Source organism: Canis lupus, chromosome 26 (genome assembly GCF_048164855.1).
Source record: "Canis lupus baileyi chromosome 26, mCanLup2.hap1, whole genome shotgun sequence".
Taxonomy (NCBI): Eukaryota; Metazoa; Chordata; class Mammalia; order Carnivora; family Canidae; genus Canis; species Canis lupus.
Window position 1 is genome coordinate 25,344,447 of NC_132863.1, and position 15,837 is coordinate 25,360,283.

A 15,837-nucleotide genomic window follows, 5' to 3' on the forward strand; every position below is an offset into this window, starting at 1 on the left:
GCGGCGCGACGCCAGGCAAGCCGGGACTTGTAGTCCGCCTGGAAGAGGCGGGCATTTGGGGGACGGCCGCCCAGCTGTCCGTGCGCGTGCGCGACGTCTGAGGAAGCCGGACAGAGGGCTGGTTTTTGCCGGTGGCTGCTGTTACCTCAGTCTTTCTTGGCGCAGAGGTTTCCGCGCTGATATACACGGCTTGTGGTGTGAATTCGGGGCCATTTCTACTGGGTTAGGGTGGTGGGTGAGACGCTCAGTGATATGAACCCGTTAGGGCGTTAGTTTCCTTGCTACTACTCGACCACGCGCCCTTGTGATGCTCTAGTGCTTGAACTCAAAAGTTGGAAGTGGAGGCGCGCACGTCACTAAGAGGTTTTACTTAATGAGAAATTTAACGTAATATGCTGGATTCAGGCCTGGGAGGTCCGAAACCAAAAATGTCCTCTCAGTAGTCTTAAGGAGAGAAGATGTCCCCTGAGAAGAAATGGCCTGCCAGCAGTCTGTCAGGAAGCCTGAAAATACTTGTTCAGGAAATCTCTGCTTGAACACTGTGGGTGCACCATGCAATTAAATCCCCGTGAAGCATATATAGTAATAGCAGTTACCACTTAAGGGACTCTCACAAGTGTGGGTGGCTTCCAGCTGAAGACCACCTTAAACACCAGTAGAGTTTAACAAAGTTGGGCTTATTGTCTCCTCACAAGGAAGGAGACACACCATGAAGGACAGAGACATTTCAAGAAGAGGGTGCGGAGAGAATTTACAGGATTTGGGCTTATGTTAAGTAACTTCTAGGAGTGTTCAAGGAAGCAGGCCTTCTCTCTAGACTGGATGCTGTTAGGAAATGGAGGTAATTCAATGATGGGACATTTTAATAATTCCTCTTAAAGATTTATTTATTTTAGAGAGAGACTGAGCGGGCGAGCATGGAGGAGGAGCAGAAAGAAAGAAGCAGACTCCGCTGAGTGCACAGCCTGATGCCTAGATCCATTTCAGGACTCTGAGATCATGACCTGAGTGGAAATCGAGAGTCAGGCTTTATCACCTGCCCCACCCAGGTGCCCCTTTGATTCTTATCTACAAAAGGACAAGAACCAAGCTAAAGCTATGATTGATTATGAAGCAGCAGTACCTCATGTTAGCTAGGAAGGAAGAAATTTGTTTTATGTGCATGTGATTGGGACACGGTTGTTTGTTTGTTTGTATTCAGACATGATTATGGAGTGGTGGTTTTGTCTTAATCCATTCTGGTCAGTGTCTTTGATGTTGGTATTGCATGAAATTGTTTATGATCAACAGGCAACACCTACCAGTTGATGGTACCAGCCTAATTCCCATTATCAGAGGCTGTTTTTCTCCTTTTCACTGTGCTTCATATGACCTAAAAATGTGCTATGCTTTAGGCCTCAAAACAGCTATGTGAGACAATCCACAGATATTTAGTACTCCCCATTAGATACTAGTCCCTAATCTAAGCATGGCAGGTAAAATTAGGTCCCTGCCTCCAAGGAATTTACAGGTTATGAGAATACTTTATTGCCCCTTTTTCTAAATGAGGAAACTGTGCTTTCATGGTGTGGAGTAATTAGTCTAAAATCATACAGCTAGCAAAACAAGGAACCTTGTTTTGGGGATCTAACTCCAGACAATTCTGATGTCAGTGTCTGCCACTTTATCACCTTGAGAGTTTGCATCCCTAAGGAGGCTCTAGTGCCTCCTCAGTAATCTTCGGCTATTGATATCTGTTTATACCTGGGTTTCTCAACAGCAGCATTATTGACATTTGGGGCCAGTTAATTCTTTGTTGTTGGGGGCTATTTTATGCCTTTTAGGATGTTTAGCAGCATCCTTGGCCTATCATGTCAGTGGCACCTTACCCTCATTTTGACAATCAAATATGTCTCCAGACATTACCATATCACCCATGTTTGAGAGTCACTGGTGTATACCATTTATATCTTGGGTCTTTGAGAGGTAACAAATTTGAGGGGCATGAGAATCCCTAAATCACTTTGGGGAAATCTTAGAGAAATAGTGTGGCCTATTTCTCAGGTTCTGAAAAGCCTGTTCAACTAGAAAAATGAAGACTAAAACAAAGCATAGACAAATGAAATGGGGAGAAACAAAAGGAAATGAGAACAAATCAAAGTGGAGAGGAGCTCATAGGAAATCACCCTTACGTTATTCAGCTCACACAAAGACACAAAAAACCTTTTTTTTTTTTTTTTTTTAAGATTTTATTTATCCACGAGAGACACAGACAGAGAGAGGCAGAGACACAGGCAGAGGGAGAAGCAGGCTTCATGCCGGGCGCCAGACCTGGGACTCGATTCCTAGTCTCCAGGATCAGGACCTGGACTGAAGGTGGCGCTAAACCGCTGAGCCACCCAGGCTGCCCCAGACACAAAAAATCTTAATGTGGCCTTATAGTACCTCTGCTTCCTGTTTGAGAAATGCTATTATGCTTAGTAAATAGTCTTGGTCACTTTTCTGCAAAAGCTTTTCCTTTACAGCATGGTCCCAGGTCTGACCTCCCTGAACTGGCTACTTGCAAGAGACTCTTCAAAGATTTTAGACATCCCCCAAGGTAGTAGTTTGTTTTCCAGGAAAGCCAAGATCCCCTGGGAAGCTGGCAAAAATTACAAAGCTTTGATAGCTAAGTTTTTCTAGATTTTCCAAGAGATAGTTTTACTTAGACTAAACTAATAAGAACATCAACACAATCATTTGTATCTTCCTAACCTCTTTCATTAGGAACTTCTGCAAAATACATAGTCATCTATTAATTTTCTTCTCATTACAGTGAGAGAATCATTATGATTTTTCTGTTTAATACATACAGAAGGCAAGTTATAGAATCCACAAAAATGGTAAGAAATCCAGAAATAAACTATTGGAATCTTCATTTGGGGCTATTCTTGATGCTCAGCACCACTCCAGATCTTCCGCTGCTCAATAGTAAGTAATGATAATTCTTTACAGAAGAATATACTAAATTTTATGTTTTCATGGGCTTTAAAATAATCCATAGTTTCTTCTCTTGACCAATAAAATAGCAGGCCTATATAGGCTATGAATTAAATAAAATTAAATAGTGGTGATAGTATTGAACTGGAACCTAGATCTCATGATTCTTAGTCCAGTACTCTTTCTACTTGGTAGGCAAGCCCATATATCCTTGTAGTGATACTTAATTTACAGAGAACATAAAATATTATTTTTTTAAAGATTTTATTTATTTATTCATGAGAGACACACAGAGAGAGGCAAAGACAGGCAGAGGGAGAAGCAGGCTTCTCACAGGGAGCCCAATGCTGGACTCAATCCCAGGATTCTGGGATCACGACCTGAGCTGAAGGCAGATGCTCACCCACTGAGCCACCCAGGTGCCTCGAGAACATAAGATATTCTAATCTGCATAGAAGTCCAAACCTATGCAGCCCTTTCATCTGTTGGTACTCCATTATGTGGGATCTTTTAAGGGTTGGCTTTGGTGAAGAAAGAGAAAAGTCACTGAGATATTAATGAAGCATCTGGTAACTCTGAAATTAAATTAACCTTTAGATTGATATAGTAGGCAGAAGGCATAGTGAGGCTCCCACTAAAGAAGCCTTAAATAGAGTTAACCTTTAGGAACTAAATTAGTAGGAATGAATTCTTAATTATTTAGCCATATGTAAAAATGACATATGAGATAATATGTCACTGAGATTTAGGAATCACCAATTCTAAGCAATTTGACCAGGCTATAATATAATGAAAATACTGTCTCTATATACTGTCGTTATATTAATGATTCCCAAATTATATTTCCAACCCAAACCTCTCCACTGAGTTCCGGCCTCACATATCCAAGTACCTACTTTTCTACATTTGCTTATCTTATAGAAATCTCAAAGTCACTGTATTTAAAACAGAATTCTGCATATTTCTTACTGCACGTCTTCCTCATCTCATAAATTAAGGGCACTGCTGTCTACTCAGTTGCTGAAGTCAGAAACCTAGGGGTCGACTTGATTCCTTCCTTTTCCTCACCTTCTTCCTCCAGTTCATTATCAAGTCTGGTTGATTATGTGTCCAAAATAAATCTCAAATCCAACCACTTCTTTCTATCTCCACTGCCACACTATTTTGGTCTAGGTGACTATCAGGTCTTTCTTGGATACTACAACATTTTCCTCTTGACCTTTTCCTTCATTACACTTAACACAATTTGTCTAATTTATTGGTCAATTGTTTACTTGTGATTTTCATAATCTCACTTCACTTCTAGAATGTATATAAATTCCTTGATAATTTGTTGAATTAATGGATGAAAGTCCAATAGTGTTAATTTTTTTAAAAAATTTTATTTATTTATTAATGAGAGATAAAGAAAGAGAGAGGCAGAGACACAGGCAGAGGGAGAAGCAGGTTCCATGCAGGGAGCCCAACATGGGACTCAATCCCAGGTCTCCAGGATCACACCCCTGGCTGCAGGCGGTGCTAAATCGCTGCGCCACCAGGGCTGCCCAGTGTTAAATTTTTAATGTAATTGCTTACTTGGTGTAGTTGAAGTTGGAGCCTTTATTTAGTCATATATGGTAAAAAAAAAATTACTGAATCTAACATAATTAAAACCAATTATATTACAATATGTCTGAAAAAGTGTATTAGAATTGAAATGGTTTACCTGGAACCTAGAAAGAGAAGACTCTGCTTGGATTGGATTGGATTGGGTTTTTTTCTTCTTTTCGTACAAAGGAGAAATAATCTTTTTTATTATTGTTATTGAAGTATAATTAATATAAAGTGTTATGTTAGTTTCAGGTGTACAATGTAATAATTTGACAATTCTATACATAACTCAGTGCTCATCATGATAAGTGTACTCTTAATCCCTTTTATCTATTTTACCTGTTTACCACCCCCACCCACCAGTTTGTCCTCTGTATTTAAGAGTTTGGTTTTTTGTCTCATTTTTTTTTTGTTATTTCATTTAGTTTCTTAAATTTCACATATGAGTGAAATCATGTGGTATATGTCTTTGTCTGACTTATTTCATTTGGCATTATACCCTCTACGGCCAACCATGTTCTTGCAAACAGCAAGATCTCATTCCTTTCTATGGCTACTATTCCATTGTATATACCATGTCATTTTTTTAGTTTGATTCATAACTTTATGTATTTTAATTCCAGATAAATACCACATCTTTTTTTTTTTTCCATTCATGTATGGATGGACACTTGAGCTGCTTCCATAGCTTGGCTGTTATAAGTAATATTGCAGTAAACATATGGGTGCCTATAACTTTTGGAATTTGTATTTTTGTTTTCTTTAGGTAAATACCTAGTGGTGAAATTACTGGATCAAGTGATAATTCTTTTTTAATATTTAATACTAATATTTAATATATCAATATTTTAATATTGTTTTCTACAGCAGCTGTACCAATTTGTATTCTCACTAACAGTGCACAAAGTTCCTTTTTCTTTTTCTTTTTTTTTTTTTAAGATTTTTTTATTTATTCATGACAGACACAGAGAGAGAGGCAGGCAGAGACATAGGCAGAGGGAGAAACAGGCTTCCTGCGGGGAGCCTAATGCAGGACTTGATCCCAAGACCCCGGGATCATGACCTGAGCCAAAGGCAGATGCTCAAACACTGAGCCACCCAGGTGCCCCAGTTCCTTTTTCTTTATATCTTCACCAATACTTGTTGTTTCTTGTGTTTTTAATTCTAGCTATTCTGGAAGATGTAAGGTGATACTTCTTTGTGGTTTTGATTTGCATTTCCCTGATAATTAGTGATGTTGAGCATCTTTTCATATGTCTGTTGGTCATTTGTCTTTGGAAAAATGTCTGTTCAGCTCCTCTGCTCATTTTTTTTTAAGGGGTGGGAAGGGCAGAGGGAGAGATAGAATCTTAAGCAGGCTGCACATCTATCATGGAGCCCGATGCAGGGCTTGATCTCACACGACCGTGAGATCTGGACCTGAGCCAAAATCAAGAGTTGGATGCTTAACTGACTGAGCCACCCAGGTGCCCCACTCTGCTCATTTTTAAATCAGATTATTTGTTGTTGTTTTTTTTTTTTTTTTTGGTGTTGAGTTGTATAAGTTCTTTATGTATTTTGGATATTAATGCTTTATAGGATATATTATTTGCAAATATCTTCTCCCATTCAGTAGGTTTTCTTGCCATTTTGTTGATGGTTTCCTTCACTGTGCAAAACCTTTTTATTTTGGTTTAGTCTCCATAGTTTAATTTTGCTTTTGTTTCCCTCATCTGAATACTTAGAAAAATGTTTCTGTGGTCATTGTTAAAGAAATTACTGCCTATGTTTTCTTCTAGGAGTTTTATGGTTTTAGGTCTCACACTTAGGACTTTAATCCATTTTGAGTATATTTTTGTGTATGGTGTAAGAAAGTGGTCCAATTTCATTTTTTTTGCATGTAGCTGTCCAGTTTTCCCAGCATCATTTGTTGAAGAGACTTGTGTTTTTTCCATTGTATATTCTTGCATCCTTTGTTGAAGACTAATTGACCATATAAGCATGAGTTTATTTCTGGGCTTCCTATTCTGTTTCATTGACCTATGTGTCTGTTTTTGTGCCAGTACCATGCTGTTTGATTACTACACTTTTGTAGTATATTTGATGGCCATGCTTGTTTTCCTCCAGCAATGTTCAGGATAGAGAAATCATAAATCCAAAAAATATTGTTAAGCTAGCCATTATAAGGCACACTTGTTCTAGAGCACAAATACTTTCTTAGGCTTACCTGTGGCTGGAATGAAATGGATTTTAAAATCATCTGACTCTTTATTTTCTGGTCATTCACCAAACAATATTTTGATTATCAACTTAAATTTCCGTAATGAATTGCTCTGGATAGCAAACATAAATATTCTAGTCACCGAGAAAATATATTCCATGCTAGAATTTAACTCTGTGAGGGCAGGAAATTGTTAATCACATTTGTGTCCCTACAACCTAGGACATTGCTTAATACAAAGTAGATTTGTTCTATTTGATGAATAAATGAATATTAGTAAATTAGAATTACATTTATACGACATTTTCTTGTGAACTTGGTTATTGTGAGTCAGTCCTCAAGTATTTCTTCCATGAGAGATGCATTAGGAAAATCAGATTTCTGGGGCACCTGGGTGGCTCAGTGGTTAAGCATCTGCTTTTAGCTCAGGTTGTGATCCCAGGGTCCTGGGATTGAGCCCCACATTGGGCTCCTTGCTCAGCAGGGGGTTTGCTTCTCCTTCTTCCTCTGCACCTCCCTACTGCTTATGCTCTTTCTCTCTGCCTCAAATGAATGAATAAAATCTTTTTAAAAATATTAGATTTCTGGGCTTGAAGACCAAATATGAGATCTTGAACTCTAGTGCTTTACCACAAGTGTCTGTAAGACTCTATTTTGGTTAACCAACTGACGGCCTTTGATGTCTCCTTCTTGGTTCTCTTTGACTCCAGTTCATCCTCCATCTAGCCTGTACTTTTATTTTTTAAAATTCCATCTTATTGCTTCCCTGCTTAAACATCAATTAATTCTCTGTTACCTTCAGATTAATAGCTATCTACAGTCTACCTCTCCAGCTCTTCTACTACTCCACTCTCTGTCTCTACCTTTCTTGCTATTCCCTATCATGTGTTATAAGTTCCAGCCACACTAAATTACTTATTATCTCCTGAACATGCTGCTCCTCTGGCTGGAATGTCCATTCCTCTTCCCAGTGAGCTCCTGCCATCCTTTAAGATCTAGCTTAGATGTTACTTTTTTTTTTAAGATTTTATTTATTTACTTGAGAGAAAGAGCAAGATAGAGAGAGAGAGAGCAAGAGTCCAGGAGCAGGGCAGAGGGAGAGGGAGAAGCTGACCCCCCCACTTGCTGAGTAGGAGCCTGATGCGGGGCTAGATCCCATTACCCTGGGACCACGACTGGAGCTGAAGGCAGACACCCAGTCGACTGAGCCACTCAGATACCCCTAGATGTTACTTTTAAAGAGAAGCTTAGGGCACCTGGGTGACTCAGTGGTTGAGCATCCGCCTTTGGCTCAGGTCCCGATCCTAGGGTCCTGGGATTGAGTCCTGCATCAGGCTTCCCAGAGGGAGCCTGCCTCTACCTCCGCCTATGTCTCTGCCTCTCTCTTTGTGTCTTTCATGAATAAATAAATAAAATCTGAAAAAAAAATAAGCAGCTTATTGGGGTGTCCCAATATATGGTTTGTTGAGTGTCCAACTCTTGATTTCAGCTCCAGTTGTGATCTCAGGGTCTTGAGATCACGCCTATAGTCAGGCTCCCCACTCAGCAGGGAGTCTGTTTCTCTCCCTCTGCCCCTCCTCTAGCTCCCCCAGCTTCCCCAGCTTCTCTGGCTCCCCTGCCTCCCTTATCTCCCCTGTTCTCTCTCTGTCTTTCTCTCTCTAAAATAAATAAATAAATCTTTTCAAAAAGATGAAAGAAGCTCATGACTTCTCTAGAGGGTAAAAGCAATTTCTTATTTTCTACTTATCTTCTCTCATTACTACAGTCCTTATATATTGTAGCTATCTTTGAAATCATGGAGGGCAGGATCTATGTCTTATTCATCTTTCCTTGCTTCCTCAATGCCTCAGACATGTTTGTGAATGAAAGGACCCATATGGAGTGATAAGTATGAGTGCTAATAACTAGCTTGCAAGAGCTTTAGTTTCTTAAACATAATCTCCTTCCGAAGGGAAAATGGGAACTTCTCAACTGTATTCTATTTGAAACACTTGGGTATGAGCATAGTCTGGAAAGAAATGTGCTTTACACACTCTCTTTGTGAGTCACCATAAAGGAGATTATCAGTCTTCTTGACATATCAGCTGGCTCTTAGAAAGGACTGACTCAGTACACTATGTATACACTCAGCACCTTGAATTTTCATTACTCATTGCATATCTTACTTTCTTGCTCTTGAGAGATTTTGTAACCCCAATATGTGGCACAGTGTCTAGCACTTATAGGAAGCACAATAATTTATTGAAAGAATGTATGAAAAAAAAAAAAGAATGTATGAATTAATAAATGAAATTTAAAAGTTAATTTCCTCCTCTCTTCTCTTGGATAACTTAAACCTTCCCTTTAAAAATGTTTATGAGAAAAAATAAAAATAAAAAATAAATAAAAATAAAAATGTTTATGAGGGGGGCAGCCCGGGTGGCTCAGGGGTTTAGTGCCACCTTCAGCCCAGGGCCTGATCCTGGAGACCCTCCCTGCATGGGGCCTGCTTCTCCCTCTGCCTGTGTCTCTGCCGTGCTCTCTCTCTCATGAATAAATAAATAAAATCTTTAAAAAAATGTTTAAGAGGGACGCCTGGGTGGCTCAGCAGTTGAGCATCTGCGTGCAGCCCAGGGCATGATCCTGGAGACCCGGGATCGAGTCCCACATTGGGCTCCCTGCATGGAGCCTGCTTCTCTCTCTGCCTGTGTCTCTGCCTCTCTCTCTGTCTCTCATGAATAAATAAATAAAATCTTTTAAAAAAATGTCTGAGTTGCCACCTGCTCTTTAAAGCCTTTTCTAATCATGCTCTGCTGTAATTTTATATAGCATATATTATTTAAAGAGTTTAATTTTATTTATTTATTTTTTTAAAATTTTTTTATTTATTTATGATAGGCACACAGTGAGAGAGAGAGAGAGGCAGAGACACAGGCAGAGGGAGAAGCAGGCTCCATGCACCGGGAGCCCGACGTGGGATTCGATCCCGGGTCTCCAGGATTGCGCCCTGGGCCAAAGGCAGGCGCCAAACCGCTGCGCCACCCAGGGATCCCCTAATTTTATTTTTTTAAGCAATTTCTAACCGAGTGTGGGTCTCAAACTCACTATCTTGAGATCAAGAGTTGCATGCTCTTTCAACTGAGTCTATATTATTTAGACTATTCTATCTTGCATTTTTATTTATTTTTAAGTGCATATATCCTTTCTTTCCAGCTAGATTGTAAAATCCTTGAGAGCAGGGACTTTGTGTACTGTTGCATCCTATAGTAGTGTCTTAAATCTGGTAGGATTTTAATGCTGTAAGTTGTTGGTGATGTTATCCAGTGTCACTAGTGTCTTGTCATCTCAGAAGACTACAAAACTCTGCAGATAATTACAGAGTGAGACCATCTCACACCCATTAGGATAGCTATTATAAAAACAAAGCAAAACAAAAAACAGAAAAGGACAAGTGTTAGGATGTAGAGAAATTGGAACCTTTGTGCAATAATGTAAAATGGTGCAGCTGCTATACATAGCTGTTCTTCAAAACAGTATGATGTCCCTCAAAAAATTAAAATGACCATATCATCATATAATCTAACAGTTCCACTTCTGGGTGCATACCCGAAAGAGTTGAAAGGAGAATTTCAAAGAGATTTTAAACATCCATGTTTATAACAGCATTATTCACAATAGTCAAGAGTGGAAGCAACCCCGAGAGTCTGTTGGTAGATGGATGGAAAAACAAAATGTGTTTTAAAAAGGAAGGCAGTTCTGACACATATTGCAACATGGATGAACCTTGAGGGCATTATGCTAAATAAGCCAGTCACAAAAAGACATACTATATGCTTCCATTTATATGAGTACCTAGAATAGTCACTCTCATAGAAACAGAAAGTAGAATGATGGTTGCCTGGGGCTGGGGGAAGAAGGATAGGGAGTTGTTTAATGGGAGTAGAGTTTCAGTTTTGCAAGAGGAAAAGAGTTCTGGAGACTGGTTGTACAACAATGTGAACGTACTTAACTGTACACTTAAAAATGGTTAACATTGAGGCACCTGGGTGGCTCAGTCGGTTATGCATCTACTTCAGCTTAAGTCATGATCCCAGAGTCCTGGGATTGAGCCCTGTATCTGGCTCCCTGCTTGGAGGAGAGCCTGCTTTTCCATTCTGTCTGCCATTCCCCATGCTTGTGCACATGCTGTCTTTCTCTATCAAACCAATCAATCAAATCTTTTTTTTTTTAAAGGCTAACACTGCAAAATTTATGTTATTAAAAAGAAATAGAGCACTGAGCAGGAAGTCAAAAGACCAAGATTATTCTTAGTTGTTACCCAATGACCAGTGAATCTTGTGCAAGTGGCTTTTTAACTTGTGCCTTGATTTCTTCATCTTTAAACAGGAAAATAAAGCCTGCTTGGCTTCTGGGTTTGTGTGAGGACCAAACAGAAAAAATAAAACAAAACCACTGACTCTAAAGATAATTTTTTCAACAGTAGTCTTTCCAGTATTCCAGTGTCCCTGATCTCTTTTAATATTCATCACAAGTTTTCGCATCCTATTTTGTAACAAAATATTCCTAAAGATGCCTCAGCAATAACTTTGTACCACTTGAAAGGATATGTATACTGAACTCTTACAATTTGGGCTGCTCACCTTATAATTTAGTTCCAGGAACACAACAAATAAACAGCCTTTATGAGGACTATTGAAGACCTAAGATGCTAATTACCAATGTTGTTTAGCATTTATTGAGGAAATAGAAGCTCAGGATTTTCATGTGAGCATAAGAAAGCTGGTCACAAATTAGGGAGATATAAGGGTAACATCTGTCGAGTAGCTACTAAGCATCCAGTCTCTGGAGCAGTTTTGTTACATGTAAGATCTCATTTAATCTTCACAAAAGCCTTATTGGGTTAATAATATAGTACTTATTTTATAAACAGGGAAAATGAAGCTCAGAGAGGTTAAGTCATTTATGCAAAATCATACAATGATAAACAGATCTGTATGACTGAAGCTCATAGTCTTTCTACTCTGTTACACTGCCTCTCAAAATATATTTGAATATAGATATCAGTAATATAGTTAACAATAAATGATAGTTGTTTATTGTGTATTTGTACATTTATGTCAATTATCTTACTTGGTCATCACAAGTATGGTTGGCTGTGTAGGGATAATTGTCACTACTTTACAGATAATGAAACAGAAAATTTAACTTCCTAACATAAATCAACCAATTAATGACTATAACAGCACTTGAAAGTAGGTACTACAATTCTCAGACATATGCTTTTTCCACATCAGTCTCATGAGCACAGAATTTTATATCTGAATTTTCTGGTTCTGACATTTTTTATGGAAGCAAAAGAGTGAGCATCTTGACAGCTTGACAATTCTCATTACACATGGACAGATTAAATACATCTATTCATCCCTATTCTCAAATCACTAAAACTACAGTAAATTAATATTTTTAAAGTTGTCAACCCACAAAGATAAAGTCCACAAGAATAATAAAGATAGTAGCAGATAAGCAATATTAACAGTTTTTTGGAAGATGGAAAGTTGAGCTAAGAAAACTAGATTCCAGGGACGCCTAGGTGGCTTGGCAGTTGAGTGTCTGCCTTTGGCTTAGGGCATTGATCCCAGATCTCTGGGATCAAGTTCTGTATCGGGCTCCCTGCATGGAGCCTGCTTCTCTGTGTGTGTGTCTCATGAATAAATAAATAAAATCTTTGAAAAAAAAAATAAAACTAGATTCCAAATGCTTGAGAGATATTTACTAATGATAGGTAAGCAGGCTCATATTGCAGAGCACTAGATTGTCAAGAATTGGAAGGAGCAAATATCACAGCAGCAGAGATATGTGAGGGGCAGAAAAGAGAGAGATTGAAGGTTTATATAAGAAGTTAAATTACCAGGTCCTTTCCTCATCCTGTTCAGTTAAGCACTACCCCTCCATTTCTTTGGCAAAACCCTGGGGTTTATTCTGTGAAAAAAATGAACTAGAGAAGCTCCAGACTGAGGCACTACTAATGATTATAGCTGGGGAAGCTATAATCTGAAGACAGAGATCAGATGAATTTCTATCTGCTGAATGATGAGCCTTGCTAAACCCTATTGCTAAATCTATTTCACTACAGGAATACTGACAGCAAAGCTTATATTCTCTAGGCAGGAGGGTAGAGATTTAATTTTGAGAGAAACTTAAAATGAATAAATCTAGAATGAAGATCTATAGATACTGATACTTGAGGATTCCCCAACATAACAAATAGGTCCTCACTTTATCATCCTACAATAATGCCCACCAACTGACAAACTTTTCCTATTAACAGTGAGCTTCCAAATATCTTTGTAGTGACTCTTAAATATGAAGGGACAGCAAAGGATCACCATTCAGATAGTTGAGATAAACCTTCACCAAGAAAGACAGCATCAAATAGAAATGGAAGAGAAAAAACAGAAACTCAGAAGATAGCAGAGACAATGTAGAGAGCAGAAGAATATATTTTTAAAAATAATAAGCATCCTCTGAGAGATAATTATAAGATAGTGTGTCCAGAAAGCAAAAGCAGGATGTTCCAAAAAAGAGCAAGCAGAGTAATAGACTGGGAAATTAAATTATTATAGCAAAAATAAACAAAGTAGTATTAATATATAAAATTGAGGAGTCTCCTGGAAAAGAGAACAGACAGAAGTGGAAAATAAGAGAGAAAAGATAATTGAAAGATGAATTCATAGGGTCATGAGGCTAATAGGAGCTCTAGAAACAAAGAAGTGCAGGGAAGAAAATTATCAAAGAAATTACAAGAAGATCTCTGATAACTGAAGGACATGAGTTGCCAGATTGACAGAACTTGCTAAGTACCAGCATAATGTAGGGAAAAACCCAAAACCAAAGCCACTATGGCACATCATCATGAAATTTCTTAACACAAGAGTTGAAGATAAAAAAATCTTGGTGATTAACGGTGTCTCAATGGCTTAACCGGCTACGCGTCTGTCTTCAGCTCAGGTCATGATCTCAGGGTCCTGGGATCCAACCCTGCATTGGGTTCCCTGGTCAGCAGGGAGTCTGCTTCTCCTCCCTCTGCCCCTCCCTACCACTTGTGCATGTGCACTCTCTCTCTCTCTCAAATAAATAAATAAATAAATTTTTAAAAGATTTTATTTATTTATTCATGAGAGATACAGAGAGAGAGGCAGAGACTGGCAGAGAGAGAAGCAGGCTGCATGCAGGGACCCCAATGTGGGACTCGATCCTGGGACTCCAGGATCACACCCTGGACCAAAGGCAGGTGCTCAACCACTGAGCCACCCAGGCATTCCTAAAATAAATAAAATCTTAAAAAAAAACAAAAAAAACCTTTGTTTTGTTCTGAGTCTTGTAGTTACACATGTTTTTTTTAGCTACACACCTTCTATTACCTTGATAATCATTTAAAATATCAGAGAGAGGGATCCCTAGGTGGCCTGCCTTTGGCCCGGGGCGTGATCCTGGAGACCCAGGATCGAATCCCACGTCGGGCTCCCGGTGCATGGAGCCTGCTTCTCCCTCTGCCTGTGTCTCTGCCTCTCTCTCTCTCTCTCTGTGACTATCATAAATAAAAATTTAAAAAAAATTTTTTAAATAAAAAATAAAAAAAAATAAAATATCAGAGAGAAAGGAGAAAAGATTTAGGGTCTATTCAGACCTGTTACATAAAATGCATTATAAATTTTCTTTATCAAGAAATCCTAGAGGAAATTAGAAAACAAAAACCTCTCAGATATTTGAGAAGAATAAAACCCTAACTATTTAGGCCATTTTCTTTGAGGTATCAGATTTAGTTTGGGGTGTCACAGATGCTACTCTCCCCAAAATGAGAGAAATAAGATGGAATGCTAGAGCATTGCTATCTTCTGAGTTCTTATCAGTGTTCCTGGTTGATTTTTTAAAATTATGAGTTCAATGATTATCATAGATCATCTGGAATCTCAAAAAGATGTTATCCTCAAGATTAATGTCATGATACATAAGTGTTATATGTGGAATTAGGAGATCTATGTTTTGTTTTTTTTAAAGATTTTTATTTATTCATGAGAGACATTGAAAGAGAGAGACACAGGCAGAGGGAGAAGCAGGCTCTCCACAGGGAGCCTGATGCGGGACTTGATCCCAGGACTCCAGGATCAGGCCCTGAGCCGAAGGCAGACGCTCAGCCACTGAGCCACCCAGGCATCCCAAGATCTATGTTTAAGTCCCCTTTTTATGACTTACTGGCTACATTACTGTTTCTGGTACTCCTATTTCTTCTGCTTACTCTGGAAAGTTAATTACAATGAATGATGTTCAAAAAGAACTGCTTCATGCTAAGTCCCTCTAAGACTAAACATGCTCTAGTGTATTGATTAAGGATTATTCAGTCTCTCTATTGAACTATATGAACTTCAAAAGTACCAACCACAGTTAACCTTTTAACATGGCAGGGTGTTGGGGTGCTGATTGCTTATGCAGTCAGAAATGCGTATATGACTTCAAATACTTAACTACTAATAACCTACTGTTTACTGGAAGCTTTAACAATAATATAAACAGTTGATTAACACATATTTTGTATATGTGTTACAGACTGTAGTTTTATAATAAAGTAAGCTCAGAAAAGAAAATGTTACTAAGAAGATCATAAGAAAAAATACATTTATAGTACTATACTGTATTTTTTTTTTCAGAGAGGGAGAGGAGTGGAGCAGAGGAAGATCGAGAATCTTAAGCAGGCTCCATGCTGGGCATGGAGCCTAACACCGGGCTTGACCTCATAACCCTGAAATCATGACTGAGTCAAAATCGAAAGTCAGGTGCTTAACCAACTGAGCCACCTAGGTGCCTCTATACTGTATTTTTTTATACTGTAGCTTATGTTGTCTGTTTATAAGATGTCATCTGTCAGTACCTACATCAATATTGTCTTATACACTGTAGATGTTATATGTATTAGTAACACTAGACATCAAAATGAAAAGATAATGTGAAAAATTCATATTTATTTACAAGTATAACAATTCATGCGTTGATAATGAAGAAGCAACAATATGATTGCTTCATGGTAACCTAGTCTATATACTAATGAATAAATT

General features: G+C 38.5%; 1 long non-coding RNA gene across 5 annotated transcripts in view; it reads left to right on the forward strand.

Annotated features, from left to right (window-relative positions):
* The first annotated feature begins 10 nt into the window (after nucleotides 1-10).
* LOC140618353 (uncharacterized) overlaps nucleotides 11-15,837 on the forward strand; it is a 32,333-nt gene continuing 16,506 nt past the window's right edge. The window contains exons 1-4 of one of the 5 annotated variants that reach the window (XR_012018512.1): nucleotides 19-195; nucleotides 882-1,049; nucleotides 2,834-2,949; nucleotides 15,433-15,583. This is a non-coding gene — a long non-coding RNA (uncharacterized lncRNA). Of the gene's footprint in view, nucleotides 842-881; nucleotides 2,950-15,432; nucleotides 15,584-15,837 lie in introns of all 5 variants that reach the window. The other 4 variants (XR_012018508.1, XR_012018510.1, XR_012018509.1 and 1 more) reach the window with 4 other exon arrangements.